This window comes from Numida meleagris, chromosome 4 (assembly GCF_002078875.1).
Source record: "Numida meleagris isolate 19003 breed g44 Domestic line chromosome 4, NumMel1.0, whole genome shotgun sequence".
Taxonomy (NCBI): domain Eukaryota; kingdom Metazoa; phylum Chordata; class Aves; order Galliformes; family Numididae; genus Numida; species Numida meleagris.
In genome coordinates, this window is record NC_034412.1 from 14,703,337 (window position 1) to 14,723,832 (window position 20,496).

The 20,496-nt window shown below is 39.2% G+C and overlaps 1 long non-coding RNA gene across 2 annotated transcripts in view; it reads right to left on the reverse strand.

The window, feature by feature from the left end:
• The window catches only part of LOC110398216, a 292,377-nt gene that overhangs the window by 229,515 nt on the left and 42,366 nt on the right, over positions 1-20,496 (reverse strand). The window contains exon 3 of one of the 2 annotated variants that reach the window (XR_002438264.1): positions 10,522-10,674. This is a non-coding gene — a long non-coding RNA (uncharacterized LOC110398216). Of the gene's footprint in view, positions 1-976; positions 1,386-10,521; positions 10,675-20,496 lie in introns of those variants that run through there. The other variant, XR_002438263.1, reaches the window with a different exon arrangement.

Below are 20,496 nucleotides of genomic sequence, written 5' to 3' on the forward strand. Positions count from 1 at the left end.
TCCCACACCATATGGCACCATGTTAAACAATAAAACCAGGGGGAGTTGGCTGTTGGGCTGCACCAAGGACTGGCTGGGCATTGGTCAGCAAGTGGTGAAAAACTGCATCGCGCATCACTTGTGTTATTTCTTTTTCACTTCTCCTTTCCTTATTAAACTGTCTTTATCTCAATCCACATGGTCTTGCATTTCTCTTTTCAGTTCTTCCCTATGACATGGAAGGGAGGTGTGCAAATGGTTGTGCAGTGCTGAGCTGTCTGCCCAGTTAAGCCACAGCACATACTCAGCCACATTATCTTGAATTACGGTATGCACATACACATGGGTTATAACTTTCAGTCTAAAATTTACTGCTTCAACATGAGTCTCATGCTGGAGAAAGTTATCAATGTTCAGTTTAAATGAACTTTTCCAGTCAAAGGTAAGCACTTCATCAACACAGCTTAGGCAGAAAGAGGGGTGGATGGAAGCTGCAAAGGTGATTCTCATTCTCTTGAGTGATGCCATAAAGGTACGAGAACACTAGATGGCAATAACAACTGCACATGTATCATTCCATTCAAATGTACTCAAGTTAACCTATCTTGGAGCATGTAGGGTAACATTCTTTACACGGCACCACGCACCACTGCTTTGAAAAAAAAAGTCAAAAAAATGAACAACAATAAAAAGAAACAACAACAAAAAACCAAAACAGATATAGGTTAGAGTTAGTTTTGTTTTCCTTTTTTTCCTCCTTTAAACCAACCGGACTTCCTAAAGAATTAGTTTCCAATTCAGTTCACAGCAAACTGCCTCAGTGTGGATCAAGCTGGTGTCTTTGTTGTAGGGCCTGGAAGTTAACTGTACTAGAAAAGGGGGAAAGGGCAGAAATGATGACACACTGCTGCAGTGATCTCATTCCTACTTGTTTTAGCCTCCGGCACTTAAAACAACCGCTTAGAATGCACAACTATCACAAAGCAATCATACGCACCTGTGAGGATGCTAGCCCAAAAATGCACTAGTTAACAAAATCAGGAAATGCAAAAATCTTCTGAAGTGTCAGGTCGGGAAGATCATTTAGGAATCTGGACCAAAAACCAGAATAATTCAAAGCCATGGACTGAATGACTTCAAAATCTACGATCAGGCCAGAAGTATCAAGAAAATCAGCAGACTCTCTACACAGACTGTTTCCTTTTAGGGCAGAAACTTAAAGATACTGAAACTCGTATCAGTACAGTACCAAGTAAGAACTATAGCCCTGATTCCACTAATTGCTATTGCTACCCTCTCAGCATTTAGAAAGCCCGCTCACCGACCACGGCCCTGCAGGAAACTGTTCAATCGTCTCCACAACCAGGAGACAACAGCACTGTGAAATCGAAACCCAAAGAAAGAAGGCGCTGCCCGAAACCCGGCCCCCGGCGCTGCACACGGCTGCCAGGTGCGCGGCACACGGCCCGCCCCGACAGCGCAGCCCGGGAGCGGCCCCGCAGCGCCCCCTGCCGGCCGCGCCGCGCACAGCACGCACCGCTCCGGGGGAGCTCGGCAGCGGCCCGCGCGCTGCCCTCGTGACCCGGCGGCGCTCCCTTCTAACTCGTATTTAGATCCAAAATTCCCGAGGGCTTAGGAATCCATCCACGTAATAAGTGAAAATAAGATCAATCAGTACCAACTTTTATCCCCCCCCTCTCCTTTTTAGGAAATCTCAAGAACTAAGTAGTCTGTGGTTTAAAGGGTTTTTAGCTATTCCCTCGTCCCTATAAAGCAAAGAGGAGTCTACTCATCAAATTATGATTAAGGAAAACAATCTACTATAGACAGAGATTAAACGCATATACAAAACTACTGAAAAACCATCCATTTAAATGTATGTGTTTTCTTAGAGCAAGACATAGCCACTCACATGTATCACACACACTGATGTCTATCACTGGCTTTTAGTAAACTCGGGAGCTTAGAGCAGCTCAGAATTTCCGAGGTAGACAGCTTCTCCCAGCACCCAGCTCCTGCACAGCAGCATACATCCCAGCGCATCCACACACCTTCCCTATGTGTTGCGGCAGGGAAGGAGAAAGAGTTTAAACGTAATAAAAAATTTACTCTGAGTTAGTGGATGAAATTGGGTGATTTTTTACTTACAAATTGCTCTTTTCATCATGGGGAAAAATGGGTTTTTCTCTTCTTTTCCTTCCCCCATACTACTCAGTCAGTCCCATCAGGCACAAGAGCTGACACATCTATCAGGGGCCCAGTGCAGCACTCTGCTAGTAGAGCACGGATGGTTCCAGCTGACGGAGGACTGGGACAGTAGTGCTGAGTTTCCTCCTTACTGTGATTCAGTGTATCCAGATCCAAGTCATCATTTGACAAGGAAAAGGGTACTTTTTGCTAACTCACCATGGACCTAAAAGTCAGCTGGGATCACCATCACCATAATGAAAACATAGTTAACAATCCTTATATTGCAGCATTGGAAACCAGCTCTCCTTCCAGTACCTATAGCTTTTGCAGTCTGAAAGGAGCTATAGAGCAACATAATTAAGTACAGGAACAGAGGAAAAAACAGTAGTTCTCACCAGGCACATGTGGAACAGCTTCACTAGTGAAGGAAGAGCTTTCTTATAGGCTATCACATAAGGATTTTAGATACAAGCATCACAGAAATAAGACAACCTATATCCATACTCCTTATGCGTGACACTTGTTAAACAGGTCAGGAAAAAAAACCAAAAATATACATGGTGTCCTTGATAAAGTAAGAAAACTGACACCAAGAGGAACTGCAATTTCCACAGTTCCTAGACTGTTCACATCTCTGACTGAAAATTTAATAAAGTATTTTATATCTGTTACTGTTCACAAAGCACCTTTACTTCACCATTCTTACTTTCAAAAGTTTTTCTCTAGAAAATAAAGTTGCTGAGAAAAAGCAAACATATCTTGTGCTGACCACAGGCAGGAACTCTCTCACTAAACCACCCCGCTGAGGCATCTCTCCTCTTCTCTGCGCATCCTCTTGGAAGTCAGCAAATCAGGTGAGACAAGACAGCTTGGGAAGAGGTATGCACCGGAGTCAGAAACATACAGTGTTTCTCCTATTATCAGGAGAACAAATGATTTTCCGGTTTTGGAATCTTGGGGAAAAAACAACTAAACGTTTCAGTGAGGAGGGCTGTCCTGATATATAACTCCTAGGCTATCCCGGGGTATATCTATAGGCTACCTGTAACTATGCTGCTGGGGAATGGGCAGGGATAACCCCAGGAAGCAGAGCACAGAGCCTGACAGCTTAGCCTTTACTATATATTTCTGATTTCTTGGTTATCTGCAGCAGATCCGCACCTGCAGTATTAGCAACACCTTATGTGCTCTGGTCTGGGAAGCATACATATCAGTATTACCTAACCACAGAAAATGGCTCCAGGTTAAAGCCTCCCTCAATCACAAAGCAGTTAAAATCCTCAGAGAGTGAAGCAGTGCTGATCAGCAGGCACCGCTGGCGCACACAATGGCACCGAGACCAGAGCATGCACCTCCCTATCTGTCAGCCACCCTTTCTAACATCAGACTAAAGAGACCCACTGAAGTCAATGAAAAGGTTTCCATGGAAATCAATGAGGTCTCAGTAAGGCTGTAAAGATGCATCATTAATTTTTTCAGCCTCGCTTTCACACACATCCATTCCCTCCCTAATATCAGTTCTTATACTATTTATATAACTCAGGATCTAATCAAGACATGTACTCCTACTTGCTGGGAGCTGAAAAGATCATGCTGATTTGTTTCTTCTCTTTTAATATTTAGGAGGTGCTCAGTTACACTGGGGACACAGGCTCCATGAAGGCCTGTACAGAGGTGTCCAGAAGCACTTTGGACATCTGTTTGTAGGAACTTTTATGTCTGAAGACCTACTGCATCATTTCTGAAGCAAAAATTGCTTAAAACCTAGCTCAGTGGAATTTAAATATTGCAATCACTGCGTTATTAATGCACAGAGTAGGAACTAATTTTTTGCTGGCTAATATAAATTTCATGAAAAAAATAAAGCCTCAGCAAGCATCTGCCATCTAACCATTATATAATTAAAAGCCTATTTTTAATTTCCTCTCTTCTCTGCTGATATGGTATTGTATTGTTAAAAAAAAAAACACCAACAACCAAACAAACCAGCAAGTACTCACACAGATGCCCTTAAAGTTGCTCGTTTATTGCCTCTGCTATTTTTTTTAAACTCAGTTGCTAGCATATATGAAAACGCACAGAAGCACAGATATTAATAACTGCAGAAGCCGTGAGGTGCTAATGGCATTGTATTTCATAAGACTAAAATGTGGGCAACAGAGTATATTACTGTTGTGAAGTACAGCGTAAACTACAAGAAAAGATTTTAAATTATTTACCTTTCTACTTCAGCACAAATGTCCTATAGCCAATTATCATGAGATATTGCCTAGAAATTAACCAGTCATCTTGTGTTTCTATCTCCAGATTTACAATTAGTAATGCTATTAATGTGGATCCTGTACTTAGCATCACTAATTACATCGCTATGAACTAATGGTGTTAAAAATAGCAATAGCCATCAACTACCAATTAATGCTTAATGAGAGCATATAAACCCTGGCATTGTAATGAATTTCCAAATTATTGTTTCTTGTGTGTCTCTTGAAATCATACAAAAATGGATGTAGCCCATGTACTAAGACAGTAACTAAAAGCACATTTATCACAAAATTTTGAAGCAAAAAGAGGAACAGGAAGAATAGGAAATGTTTCAGGATTAGTCTACAGCTTCGAGGCATTAAACAGTTAAACACAAATATATTTTCAAAGGGACTCTCTCAAATTTTGATACAGGTGAGAAAGACAGCGGTCATTAGTTGTTTAACTGTTGACCACCTTGAACACAGCAGGACAAGAGCCTAATATGCAGGAAGGACTGTGAGCACTGTAAACAGCATTCATAAACTGTGCATTGAGCTGTTGCAGTGCAGAGTAACACCCACTTTTTCCACATCCAAACAAGGTTTTCTTCCTCTGAAGGCTAGGGTATACATGCCAGAAGTCACCTGCATCATGAGATATAGCTTTCAGGAGGAGAGGCCAGGATATGCAAAAAATCCTTTGGTGGAAGGAAATAAAGGGCCACCACAGGTCTGATCTCTGAGAAGTAACATAAGGCCAGATGCAGCCATTGCTAGCACGTAAAGGTAGAGAGAACAAATTAAAATAGCAGGCAAGAACAAGAAGAAAGCTGTACTGAAAGCAAGTTGGGCATTCAATCCACTCACAGCTGACTTTTCCAACCCTTACCTGCACTTTCAAAATGGAAGGGGAGGGGGAATGTTGTGCGAGAAAGGTAAGATGTATTTGAGTCCAGTCAACCTATACTGCAGGCTTTACAACACATTTATTTTGGAGAGCCAGAAGAGATCCTTCTTTAGCAGGACAAAATAAACCATAGCAACCCTGAGATCACTGTCCATACTGTTTGACTAACTGCAGTTACAGAAGCACTAGCACTGCAAACAACAGGTAAGAAAACACATTCTCCTAAAACAGTGAAGATTATCTTTCCAGGAGGCATCCAGTTGGACAAAACCTGCTTCCTGGGAGCACAAGTCTACACATAAGGTATATGGGCAACAGGTGACATCCAGGCATCTGGGGACAACAAGACTGAGTTATCCCGTAGCTTGCATGGTAAACACAACCTAGGGATACCATGAGCAGCTCTCCCCTTCATGAAGTAGTGGAGCAGGCAGAGCTCCATCTCCCCAGCACATCTCCCTGTGGCGAGCACACAAAGCTGGGGCAGCCCAGGTGACATGCCCTGTGCTCTGCCCTCACAAGCATCCCAGGGATGCTACTCTGAGAGCGCACTGTTCTCAGACAGTGCAACACTTCTCACCTTCACTCACCAAGCTCTGTGCACGGCCTCGATCAGAAATAAATCCCAGAAATTCCTGGTATTTCCCTAGCTGTGCTACATCATGAACACATGTTGGGACAACTGTAAAAAGACAGCAGTTACCACAGGGAATAAGCTCCATGTTTCCCATGCTGTTGTTCTGCACGTCTTTGCAAGAAACAGGAGACGAGACAATTCCATGAGGAAGGCGTTACTCATTGCTTGCATTCCTGGCTTATCTATGACAAAGTTGAGTAATGGAAGATATCCTACACAGAGTTAAATGGGAAATGGATTTTTCCCACCTTAAATTTCAATTTTATTCTCCCCCACATTTTTTTCCCTCCCATACTGGGTCTTCACAGTGCTTCTCCTGAATAAATAGATGCACCACCCCAGTAAAGCAGGTGGGGGGACATGAAGAGCTGAAGTAAGGGAGGCATCCCCAGGGAGGCTCCCCTGTCTGCAGCATGCCAAGGGAATACCACAGCCACCTTGCTACACTGTACTTCAGACTCAGACCATGCTAGACCCAAGGAAACCCCTTGCAAAGGAAGCCTGAGATAGCTTTAACTGTTGACAAAACTCAAAAAAATATCTAAACAGCTCTAATTTGAAAAGCTTACCTTCCAAATACCATTCACATTTCTCATTCTGGAAAGAAAGCAGATTAGAAACTTCAGGACATATAGGAGAGCATTAGAATTTATATTGCCTTCTTGAGAGAAAGTGTCTGGATTTATATATATATATGTATATATATATATAAAACCATATCTGGTCTTCTGTTTTGCTTCCCTTTTTAACTTCTAATTTAAGTCCAAAGGACTGGACCTTTGTTCAGCCATTTATTTGTTGGGGTTTTTTTTTTGTAGGGAGGCCTCTTAAAAAATTCGAAGTTAATATGTTGAATCAGCTTTTACATCCATCTCTTCTAGTTTCCCTACCAACAAGATATGAACTCAGCTAATGTATTCAACTAATCCTAATACATATTTGAACATTATATCATTACGGTGGGAGTTTTTACGCTCCTCTTCTCTGAGCCTTTACTGTGTACAGCTGTAAACAGCTCATGAAAGTAAGAAAGATTACCTTTACATCAACATTATTTTCATATTCTCTTTCCCTATCAATGATAGCAAACTAGAGCACAAGAGATAACCTATTACTAGAGCAAAAAAGCAAAATAAGAATGTTTTTGTAAGGGCAACCGATGCATTTTGATCTGTAATTATTCTAAAGTATCAGAGTTGAAATGTTTTCTTACACCTAAACTCTTCAAAAGTTTTTGAGCTAAACCAATCCTATTAAACTAACATCTACCTGCTTCAATTACTTCTCTGAAAAACAGGCATCTATGACATCTCTGCACTGAAAATTTAAATGCACTTTCCAATATATTTTGTTGTATAAGATCCTTCAATTTTCTGCACTGTTAAAGATGCAGCCACGATAACTTAGAGTTGGGTGCTACAACTGACTACGAATGCTTAGACAAACCTGCAGCATCTCTGTCTCCTTTTGCCAAAAGCATCAATCTATTGTGCCTCCATGGTGGGAAAACAGGCTTTATCTGATGTATTACAAAGGATTCAGAGCAGAACTGATCGTATACAGCTGGGATATTCTGGGAACACATGTTGGGAACACATGCTGAGACTCTGGGAACAGCAGGGAACACACGTGTAGACTGACAACCACTGTAGACAGTCTATATGGTTCAGGGCAAATACTCAAAGCAAGGGTTGCCTAACTAAACACAGATCCAGCCCCTACATGCATGCAGTATGCGCTGCTGGGCACTGTGTTATATATCATGTCTCTGTCTCCAAGATCAAATCATCAATTCTGAAACTTAGCCACCCTTTTAAAGTATTTGAAAAGTACATGAGAGCTTAAGTACCAAGATCTCTAGCATTGTTCTTGGAAGCAGAAGATGTGTGTTTTTCATTCATTCTATGTGTATTTTTTTCATTCATAGTGGAATATTTTTAATTCAAATGCATGAAATTCCTCCTTGCTTCTTTCAGTCTTTTTACTGCAGAGACCTATTTTGTCCTCTTTTTCTGCTTCCACACTTACAATTCAATTTCAGTTTAGAGTCAGACGCATTTAAAGTTTGTTTTGTTTTTAAAGCATTACAGACAGGGTTGTCTCAACTCTATCCCACCCTTGTGAGAATTCCTACAATTAAATATTTCAAATTTCAGCTTTACTTTTCATAAGCACAAAATCATAGTATAAATTAACCAACAATCCAGTCTACCAGTAGGTTCTCCCAGAATATAGTGCCTGAAATATAAAGCAGTAAAGTACATGGAAAAGAAAAATTTCAGTAGAAATTTGTATTTTTTAAAAAATCTCAAATGAATATTAGCAGATATGCAGAGCTACTCATCCTTACTACTATAGACAGATTATAGATACTTTCTTAAATATCTGATTCAGCAAAGACACAGCAAGCATTTATATTGTGGGAGACACTACTCAGTGCACACACGCAGCAAGCAGCAGTCTCTCAGCACATCCTCATTACTGCCTGCTAGAGATATGTATACATTAGATTACATCTCAAAATAGGTAATGCAGATACCTTAATTTTACTTACTAAGGTCTTCTGAACAGAATCAGATCCCAGAAATTTGAACTTTGTATAAGAATCTGAATTTACAATTAACCTGTAGATCAGGCAGCGCATGTACAGACACATGATTTCGAATGCTCAGCTCACATGTCCAGCTCCATGTCTCCACTTGCATCTTTGTCTCTCTTGGTTTTCTACAGCACAAGCACAAGAACACTATCTAAGAAAAGTCAATATTTATTCTCCAATTCAACTACATGGGAAAGCAATCACAGAGTGCTACGGGATGTTGGGACTAACACAAGGTGGTGCTCTCTTCTTATCAAACAAAAAACCTTTAAGCCCGGTTCACCCTCGAAAGGAAAAGGTCAGGCTTCCCTGGAACTCTGACCACTTTTCAGAGGCAGTATTTTTAGAAGAACCAGAATTTCATTATCAGTCATTTAAATAAGCACTGAAGCCCTTTTTTTTTTTATTATTTCCCCACAGTTATTTTACTGAATGAACTCCCTCACTGCATTTATCAAGTCTCCTGCCATAGCTCTGTCTCTAGATCTTCCATTCCATCATCTAACCTCTCTCTCACTGTTTCTGATATCATTTTCCCCTCCCTCTCACCATTTGCATGTCATCAGGATCAAGATTTTTGGCTGGAAGGGGGACACTCAAGTTCATTTATCTGAGACTGTGGCATGGTGTGAGTGCATAAAAATCGGTTTCTTAGGTTTGTATCAAGTGGTAACAGGATTCCTCAGCACACTCAGCTTCCATCCGCAAGAACCTGAAAATTAGATTCACTTCCAACTTTGATCCCCTATTAAAGACCTAACTGGTTGATTTCATACTGGTATTGCTAGTGGTTATGTGTCAGTTTTTGCCATTTCTCTACCTTAAGAAATCACTGGTGGTCCTCCATTGCCAGAATTCCCAAATCAGTCCCAAAAATAACACTCATAATACTGTCCATGAGAACCAGTGCATGCATAGCACTTCTAGGTCAGAAGGGAAAAAATGCCAATCCAACTTGCTTATTGAAAAATATTCTCCTTTAGATAAAGAGAAATATTCAGAGCTATTTCAACCACGCATTTCTGCCACATTTTTAATTTTCTAACGTTACATATTTACACAACTAATGCAGCAACACCAGCAACATCTCAGTGACAGTGGTTAGTCACTGAGAGCACTCTGATACATCTTGTGTTTTAAGTGCAGCTCAGACATACGGAAACTTATGCATTGCCTTGGAGCAACAGTCCTTCAGCTCATTACATGCAAAACCATGGGTGAAAAAATCTGTCCCCAGTCTCTTACAGGCTGGTGTGATCCTCTTGTGAACAGTGGCCACTTGTAGGTACCCTCTCAGCAATGCATGCCATAGATTGAAGAGGCACACCTTGTTACCTACAAGAAGGTCAGTGCATCTCACCTCTCACACAGGTACCAGTGGTGGAAATTTCCTACTGGAAACTGGATTCTTCCCTTTTCAAAAGCATATGCTACCAAGAAGCTGACTACTTCTTCAATCACTTTGTAAATTCCATGACAAACTAGAGACTGTGGAAATCTCAAAGCATAAAATGAGCAAGATGAGTATGTCTCATTTCTCCTTTAAAATTGAACTGCATCACAAGAATAGTAAGCATACAATAAATTAGTTAACTTTTACAGACCTGTGTTACATAAACATCTCTTTAATCAGATTACTCTGGTGCCACAGGATTGTGCCATATTTTATTTCCTCAAAGAACACGCTGTTCGGTTACTATAGCATTTCTATATCTGGATTAATTAGAAACGGAAATGTAGATACAATTAAGTTTGAAATTAAACACACTTTGTAGCAGTGAAGATAATCACTGCTTTAGAATGATCTGGCTGCTTCAACCTGTGAAGTATCAAGCTATTCTCTCAATTAATTGGAACAGTACTGTGTGTTCTTGGAGCCAGCTAACCATGGGGCGCTGCACAGAATATCTATGGACATATCAGTTCTCTGACCTGTACTATTTGATGATAATAATAATGTTCTTACACAATTACTGATGTCAAGCATAGTAGTTACACTTTTAAATGACTTTGGTTGATTGCATCTCTTATTCTAGCTGCTGTTGGGTCACACTTCTTGCTCTATTCAGCCAGCACTTCCTGAAGGAGCAAACTGAAGTGTCACTGGATCCAGCAAAGCCTGCGAACCAGAGCAGAAATGATTGATTGCAATTTCCATAAAGAAGGGTCGGCACAAACAGGAGGTTCTCTCAAAACAGGGAAAAGACGTTACCCTCCCCAACCCTATCTCTTATTGACAGAGAATGAAGAGTTCACAAGTATAAAAAAATCAGGAAGGTGCAAGATCATAACGAAAGGAATAGTATCAAGGTAACTCTATGCTTGCTAATAGCAATTAATTTCTCAACAGAAAGACAGCAGAGTAAGCTTTACACCTCATTCTAGCAAGGAGATACAACAAGGTGATGTTCTTGGCATTACAGCTCTAAGAACTCTGTTAGTTACAGGCCACTGGTAAATACAGAATAGTAAGAGCCAAGAGCAGTTCCTCCTGCACAGAGCTGGAGATCGTCTTGGTTCAGTAGACTAGGAACAGAAATCTCTAAATGTGCATTATTATTATTGGAACAGCTGAACAGGTGAGGAAAAAGGGGAGAATTAAAAATATTATAAAATTTAAATAAGCTCTCCATCTAGAGTCTTTATCTAGATTTTTTATCTAGAATTTTAAGTAGCTCAGACTTTCAAATCTAATTTTCACATTTTAAAGCATCCACTGTACATGTGAATAAAATAAACAAATGATAAAGACAATGGAAAATTATCCAAACAGCATAATTAGAACACTATGATCTTCTTATTGCCAAGCCCTTGGCTTTAACTACTGGACCACATGGTTCACATCCTAATTAATGGAGAAACGCAATGTTATAAAAATTTCCAAATCTTCTTTTCTTTTTTTTTAAACCTGAGATGGAGATTTCCAGTATCAAGCAATTATAAGTGTCTTAATACATCTCCTACAAAGCCTAGCATGCAGCAAGAACCTTTTGCAAGTCTTGCTTTTTGGCTCCATTGCTCTTATTTTCATTTTTTTCTTAACTTCTATTAATAAGTTTTTCATATTTTGCAATATTAGTCACAAACCAGCTTCACTGAGGACAAGAAAAGACTTTGTGTTCTCCTACAAAGCTACAGCATAAACAAAGCAGAGACTCTTTTACAAGCCTAAGACAGCTACACATCAGTGATTCTGTATGCATTGGGTACATAAACCATCTTGGGAACCTGCATAATAAAGAATCCTATGCCTTACTCTCCAAGATGTGTTCAACTTTTATTTGTAAACATAATCGCAGGAATAATATTGATAGGCAAAGAGAATTTAAATATCCTCTTAGGAGTTGGATTTGCTGGTCCTTGTGAGTCCCTTCTAACTCAAGACATTCCATGTTCCTGTCACCATGGAATTATCTGCACAAATACCATGATCCAAGAAGACTAGTTTCTGTTCCATGTTTGTCATTAAATAGTAACCTACGTGCAAGTTACTGTGGAACATGGGATAGGAACAAAATAGAACAAGCTCCTTAAAGTATGGAATTAAGAAGAGTCCATAAAATCATAGAACAGTTTCCTTTAGAACAGTTAGCCCCTGGCTTACCCTCAGATATTTCCAGTATGTTGGAGTACTCTTATATTTCATCATTAATCCACATTTTTGTAAAGTTTGAGTGGTGATTAGGCAATCTGGATTTCTTTCACCACTAAAGTTTTTTTTAAAAAAAAAGAATTTAAATGGTTTTACTTTTGCCCACTCTAAACAAGCACAGCTTTTCATAACAGCTATAAGTTTTGCTTAGATAGAGCTTCTCAATAATTAAAAAGTATACAAAGGCATATTACTATCATGTGATGAGTTCTAGGAGAATCTCATTGTATGCTACTGTGGGTCTCAAACTGACACACACAAGTTCCTGAAACACATGTTTTGTGTGGTGACAAGCCCAGTGGTGCTTGCAGTTTCTGCAAGGGCTTCACCATCAGCACTTTTCCTATGAAGCTTGAAAAGCTTACAGTCCTAGATACTTGAGGAAAAATCACATTTCCAAGTGGAAAAACACGAATTTCCCAAATGGAAAATTCAACAAGTCCAAAGAATTCAAAATCGTAACTCCCCAAGATACCTTTGTCATTCTCATGGCTTTAACTTTTGCTTTCCTATGGCTAAAATCATGGCATAATAAACATCACTAAAATGCTGGCTGACGCCAGTTATGAGCACTTTCAGAAATCCCATGCTTACTGTTCTGAGGTCACCAATGAACTACAGTAGACCCTCTTTGAAATAGTTCTTACTTTGGGCATGAAATCTCTGTAAACAGCTATTCTCAGGACAACAGTTAAAAGAAAAAAGAGGAATCTTCAACTCAAAGATTTTTTAACTTGTAGCTCCATTAGAAATTAAACAATCATCTTAATCAAAATGGAACAATCTGTTCTGCAACCATTCCACTATCTAACCTTACAGTTACTGCCATGATATCTAAAGTACATCCCTAAGATGCTCTGAAGACATGGAATTTGGAGTGACTCTACAGTTTGCTACTCAGTTATCAGCCTGGTTCAGGATAAAATCAAGAGAAGTGTTATGTAACTCTTAACATACAATTCTCACGATCAGAGGACAGCAGACACAAATAGATCCCCTCACACAGGGCTGAGAAATGAAGGAACATTTCAGATCTAAAGCACAGCAGGCACTATTTTCCTGCTGACCTTTTCTTTGCGGTAAAGCAATGGCCCTGGTGAATAAATGACCAATCTTGGTCTTTTTTCGTTAAACTGATTTTTGCCATTCGGGGGCTCCAGCCCTGTCCCTCTCTCCCTGGGAAGGCTCATCCCTGCTGCGAGCAGCTCTCTGGGTCAGCAGCAGGAGGTAGTGCTGATGGCAGTTGCCTGAAGAGAGAATACAGCAACCTATTACTGTTTCATACAGGAACAGCAGCCGTCACCGATTGTGTGAAGAAAGAGAAGGAACACTTGTTTTGCCCTTAGCAATCTCCCCTATTTCATCCCTACCTATAAGAGGTATTCACGCAGCCCCTACTGAGGCCTTGCAATCTCCACTGCCTTTACAGGAGTTCTGCATTACAGAAAAGCATATCATATCTTTGCGCACATCAGAAATTGAAGCATAGAAAAATTGAGTTGCTTGAGATAACAAAAAGTTTGTAACACAGAGAAGTAACTCCATATTTGCAGAAAACATAAGGAAGCTTACTGTTCATCCAAACTCCCCAGAAAATTGCCAGTAACCGCGAAGCTGATAAGTCTGCAAAACACAGTTTCTACAACTGTCTTTCAGTCCAGATGCTACAGTTGTAGAACATCATCCATGCCTATCACCTTAAATAGCTCTGAAGTTCATCATCTTCAAATACTTTTACAGTTGAGCTTAAAAATCAGCCAGCCATCTTGCAGTAAGACAGGCAGAAAAGAGTAGATTTATCTTCCTCTACAAAATTCCCTGGACAAACTCTTCTACAGCCCCAGCTTGACCAATGGTGGTGAAACAGTGGACAACAGAGCGCTCCCTGCATACAGACTATCTCAAGGTGGAGTGGGTAAGGAAGAGAATAAAGTAGAAAGTTCTGCTGACTTTCTTACAGAAAATCTGTCTGAAACAAAACCCAGGGAGACAAGCAGCTTCCAAAAAGTGTAGAGTTTTCAATTGGAACAAACTTCATTCCTTACCTATTCCTCCTCTTCTTTGCATTGTCTATTAATTCACTGGGATACTTTCAGCAACATGTGCAGCTTACTTAAGGAATTGTCATGCACGATCACCAGCATTTCTGAATAATCAGTGTGGATAAGTTATGTTATTTTGCTGTGACTGTGCAGTGAAAGCTGGATTTAAGAGGTTTTTCTTAGCTTAGACATTTCTTAAGATACATGGTAGTAAATATTGACTTTATTGGAACTGTTTTAGCATCAGAGTACATGCCCAGTAAAGATAAAGCTTCACGAAACTGATATTACTGAATATTTATTACAGGTGGAGATCATGCAAGATTTTTTTTGTATAACTATCTTGAGTATCACTTTTGAGGGTTATTGTTTTATGGTAGGTATCGTCTTTTGCTTTGGCGGGATATATAGCACAAGGTTGGAAGTTTGACCTGAATGAAGAGAAATGAAGCATTTGTTGGCTTTGTTACTGCTTCCCGGTGCAATCTTTGGAGAGAATAATTATGCAAAGTGGGGAATTTATTATATATTTCAAAGTTATATTTAGTACACAAAAAGCTAAATCACTTGTTCAACTACTATATGTACTGTAATTACACTCTAATTTCATGCTTTTGGTCATGCAGTTAGCATAAGTAGTTGTAATTACATATTTAAGGCACGTAATCATGTAATAATTAAGATACACAATTCAATTATATAATTAAGGTATGCAAATACGTAGGACCATCCTGTGACATTGATTTTAAGTAGACTACTCCATTAATTCTGAGGAGAGTTCTGCTTAACAACGCATTACACAATACAGCTTACAAACTAGAATTGCACAGGCAAGAGAAAAACAGACCTCATTTCATGGCCCTATGGATATCTGCCTGAAACATGAAATAAAATAAAATAGAACTACCAGATTCTTATAATGTTTACAAGAATGATTCTTGTCCTGACCCAAACAGAACATTGAACACAAACAAGAGAAGGTGCATTCTTCTCCAAACGGACCAAAATATTTACAGGCCTGTTTTGTAGATTTGGTAGAGAAAAAACAATCTCCACAAATATCCTACTACTTCCTAATGACCTGTCACGTCCCCAGAAGGACATGTTAAATAAGCAAGCCAAACAGCTAATCGTCTCTTTGCATGTTGCAATATTAAATATGGTTTTCATCATTTCTTTCAGAGTACTAGGAAATGAAAGAAATTTTTCATAATCAGAAGAAAACAAAGGAACACAGGGCACACTCATTTCCATTGTGATTGCCTTTATGCTCAACTATTGAAAACTTTTATCCAAAAAATATAAAAATAAAGATTATTAACCTCAATTTCACTGCACTACAATTATGTTAATTCTTTTAGTTTTTTTTCCCCCTTCTCACAATTAAAACAACAACAAAAAAAGATATGCAAAACCTAGAGGCCTTTGTGCAGAATGCCACATGTTTGAGGCTCCTTCAAGGAGGTTTCTCTCCAAGAGTAAGAGGTGGTGGAAGCACAGCACTTTATTATATATAACCTTGTGATTAGAGATAAGGCTACATTGGGAAAGCTTTTCCTGATGAGAGACTGAAGCAAGTATGTCACAATGAGGTCTGACTGGAATTCAGCAGTCCGCAAACAGTGAATAATTGTTGGCAATTCACTATTACTTCTCACAGAGATATACTAGAAACAGGCAGAGAAGCAAAAAAAAAAAAAAGAATGAAATTATTTTTTGTAAGTTCCATTGTACTTTCGTACACTCTAAAAAATAAATAAAAATAAAAAGCAACACCTTGAATGTCCTCTGGCTTAAAGATCAAAGTCAATAGACCTCCATCAGTATGCGTGATAGCAAAATCAGACATTCAGTAACCTAAAATGTCAGAATAGTTCGAAAGATCCTACTTAGAATATGCATAGGATGTGAGGTGAAGACTTTTTTTTTTCCTACGCCCACAGTTACTTTCTTTTTATTATTTATTTGAAAGATAGAGGTACACATTCATAGTTTGAGATCTTGGAAGTAATTTAAGTATGAAAAATGCTGCCTACTTTGAAATTAAATAACTATAGCTGCATACCAACCTTCAGTAAGAGAAGCTGAATCCTGCCAGGAGGAAATACCCAGGGCAATGCTATTTACATTGCTAGGTACTGCAGGTCAGGAACAGATTTCTATTATACCAAAACTACATCCCCTCAGGACCAAAGGGAAAAAAAAACAAACATCTCAAGCAGAAAGCTCAGAACTAGAGTCTATACCAGCATCAATTAGCACAACATGACTCTGATCTTTGGTGGCATTTCTACTGCATGCTTTGCCGCTCCGCAACTAACAAATACCATTTATAAACTGGGGAGCAATGTCTCTGCAGGTGATCTCAACTATTTTCCAAGTATTCTTTTCTCTCATTGCTGAAGAATAGCATAGCTAGAGGAATTCATGTCTCTCTTTGAAGGACTACCACTAGCATTTCTCTACTGGCAGTATTTTGAAGGGAAATAAGTGCTCTAAGGCCCTGCAGCTCTCTGGAGAAGGGAAGGTAACTCTGAAGTGCTATAAAGCAGAAGCATACAATCTTCTGTCAGAAAATGAAGTAAAAACGAGTGGTCTTGAGGGATTTCGGAAGAATAGTACGGCATACTCCTATTTCTCCAAATTTTCCACCTTATCTTCACATAGCACAACCAACATATGGTTTTCCAATAATTTCTGAGGATTTTGCTACATAATACTGGCAGTTGGGAGCTATTACTGTGAGACTTGCTCTCCTCCACAACACACAAAAGGAAGCTGACCGTTGGATGTATTTATTCATCTTTATTTACTGCTAACAAATACATGCTTTAAACAATTTAGTTTCTAAATTGAATTTTATCCTTTTTGCCAAGATAAAAGATAGCATTATGGATTAGTTCAGATAGGAAGATAATAAATATCACTTGGGCAGATCCATGAATGGGCATGGCCCAAGTCCTTTCAGTTTTTCCTCCATCCATTCCTTGATTTCCAGCATTAGCTCATGAAGAATATTTCTGCATAGACAGATTTGGACCAGTGCCTACATTGGCTTTCTTTCCCTCCCAGATTAATTACATATCGAGCAACTTTAATTTCAATTCAGTTCATTTTTGTCTTTATCTGTTTTTCGTGCACTGGTTGAAAGAATAAAATGAGTCAAATACCTCTTTTTTTCGTGTGTCTTTTTTTGGGGGGTAGTGAGTGAGTGTGGTGTGGGTAGAGATGATGAATAAAGCATCTCCTTTTCAACTGCCTTAAGGAAGGTGATGAGTTCCCTTTTCTCGGATACTTGTGATTATTGATGGAAGAAACTCTATCCCCTGAAGTCCATCCTCTTATAAATTCATCTCTTCCTCACACACAGTCCTGACTTTCTCTTTGTATTAAACATTCATGCAAGCAGGGTAGACACTAAGCTTGCTACAAAGAAGAAAACTCTGCAGCTCTGATCCAATGGGTCAAAGGGTATCCCAGAGGCAAACCCTCACATTTTGACATTACGCTCACCGCTGTTGTCATGGTAATTGACCACAAATATGAAGATCCTGAAAGTCATTAGATGTTATGATTTAGATACATACAGATTCTGCTGCTATGGGTAAATTTAGTAGTAGACTAAAATAACATACAGCATGGAATTTGCCAAACATCCTCAAGCGAAGAAGTTAACACATCTCAAGACACTGAAAATTTTCATATGACCTTTCACAAAAAAACGTCACTTTGGAGTCTTAGTTAAATGCAGGTGGTCTTGAAAAAAAATCAGTGATGATAAAGCTGACTTGCATTATAGTTTAATATTTATTATTACCAACACATCTAAAGAGGGGAAAAAATCATAATGTAGAAATTATAATTGTGTATTTCCAATGAGATACCATGGATATTTCATACTAACCTAGTATACTGACCTCATTATCATCTTCTGAGGATCAAATTTGAGCCCCTTACCTGCCATGTCTTCAAAACTAGGTGATTTCTGCACTTCCATACAATTTTTCATGATTTGCAACTCTGAAGTCCATTCTCCTTCCATCCCTCACCCCTGGTGCCTCTCACACTAACCAGGATGAAAGAAAAGGACTATATAGAAAAGTCCTTATTTCATATACAGGTCACATCCTCAAGGGCCCTTCTATGAAAGAGGACTGATCTCATCTCTCCCCACAAGGATCCACCTGCACATCCATAAAAACATGAATATTTGGTATTTGATATTATCAAAAGCTGCTGACAAACCTAGAGAATAAGCCTGAACAATGATGGTGTTATAAGGGTATCAGCCACCAGTGACCTTAACCTGTAACTAACTAATGTTGATTCATACACTGAGCATGGGATGTATATTCTTCAGTCATGACGATGGTGTCAGCTACTTTAAACATGCTCACCAAGATGCGGTGAGAGGAAGACACGCTTGTATATGCTTTAACGTTTGACACCAGCCTCAAGATGTATTCAATTAAGGTGTCATGTCTCACTTCAAGTGGAAACAAAGAAATCAAGTAGTACAATAGCATTTAACAGCTGATAATGGTGTTTCTGCCTGATTTGCTCTAATTACACAGATTAAGCAGGTTCTGTGTTACAGGCAACCATTAATTACCTGTTCTATACCAAGTGTACACTTTTCTTCAGAATTTTAAGGCTAAGGTCCAAATTCTCTTCATAAGTGAAGTAATACAGTAACCTTCCTTTCACACTGCAAAACTTTTAACTTCAATTAGTGAAGACTTTTAATTTCACCACTAGTACACTGAAAAACAAATAATTACTTCTGAGAATCTTCAAGCGAAATACCAAATTCTTAGCAGGGCATTTGCTAACTATGTATTTTATTCTATTCAAAGTCATTCATAGAATCATAGAGTGGCCTGGGTTGAAAAGGACCTTAAAGATCACCAAGTTTCAACCCACCTGCTCCAGGCAGGGTCACCAACCACTAGACCGGGCTGCCTGGAGCCACATTCAGCCTTGCCTTGAATGCCTCCAGGGATGGGGCACCCACAACCCCCCTGGGCAACCTGTTCCAGAGCATCAACACCCTGAGTTAAAAACTACCTCCTAATATCCAACCTAAATCTCCCTTGTTTTAGCTTTAAACCATTCTCCCTTGTCCTATTACTATCAACCCATGTAAACAGTCACTTCCCTTCCTGTTTATATGCTCCCTTCAAGCACTGGAAGGCTACAATAAGGTCTCCCCAGAGCCTTCTCTTTTCCAAGCTAAACAAGCCCAGTTCCCTCAACCTTTCTTCATAGGAGAAGTGCTCCACAGCCCCCTGATCATCTTAGTGGCCCTCCTGTGGACCCATTCCATGGCACATTTGCTGCTTTTCATACAGATGAGTAGAATGATTTAATTTAATCAAAAATATCAAGGGCAGAATTCATCATGGCAATGATTTAAATAATCTTTGGATTTTGGAAAACTTACTTTCTCACGATGTGTGGTCCCTGGGAAAATCACACTGTTAATATTAATCAGCCTATACACTTATTGACATTCACCTCTCCAAATTTTGAGAGAGACTTAAAATAATGCAACTGATGCAAATAATGAACTGCTTCTTACTACCTATTTGTGATAAACACTTGTCTCCAGGGCATTTAACCTCTTCTCTCTGAAAGTGATTTTTGCAGAAATAAAACAGGCCTGTGGACTAGCTTTTCAAACACGTGAATTCCCACTACATTTACAGAGATCTGATGAATCTAAAGCTAAAACTACTTAAAACAAGACTAGGCAAACATAGTTCTTTCAAGTGAAGGAATGCTTTGGAACTTCTTTTTACTTAACAGAGAACTTATGATAGAGGGCTATGAATAATTAGACAGCAGGAATAATGCTACATAAAACAGTTCGGTAAGCCTTCTTGCAAAAATGTACACATTCACTAAGAGTGCTAAGTGCAAAAGCAAATAATGAAGAACCCTGTTAACGGGTAATTTAGCTTTAAAATAAATCCGTGATTTAGTTCAAGGTCTTCTTCTGTTTAGACAGGCAATTTGGAAATTAACTCTTCAATCTTTGAAAAGAGTACAGGCTAAATGCAGCTTCCACAAAGTGGTCCATGAAAGTAAGGGACTGAGGCCACCACCTCATATGCTCCACAACACTGAATTTGGGTCTATCTCTCAGAAAGAAATTGTCTTTCAAATTGGATATTGTGATATGCTAAAGCATTCAATCTGTCACTGCTGCAACTTAAGGATTAAAAAAAAGCATATGCAAACACTG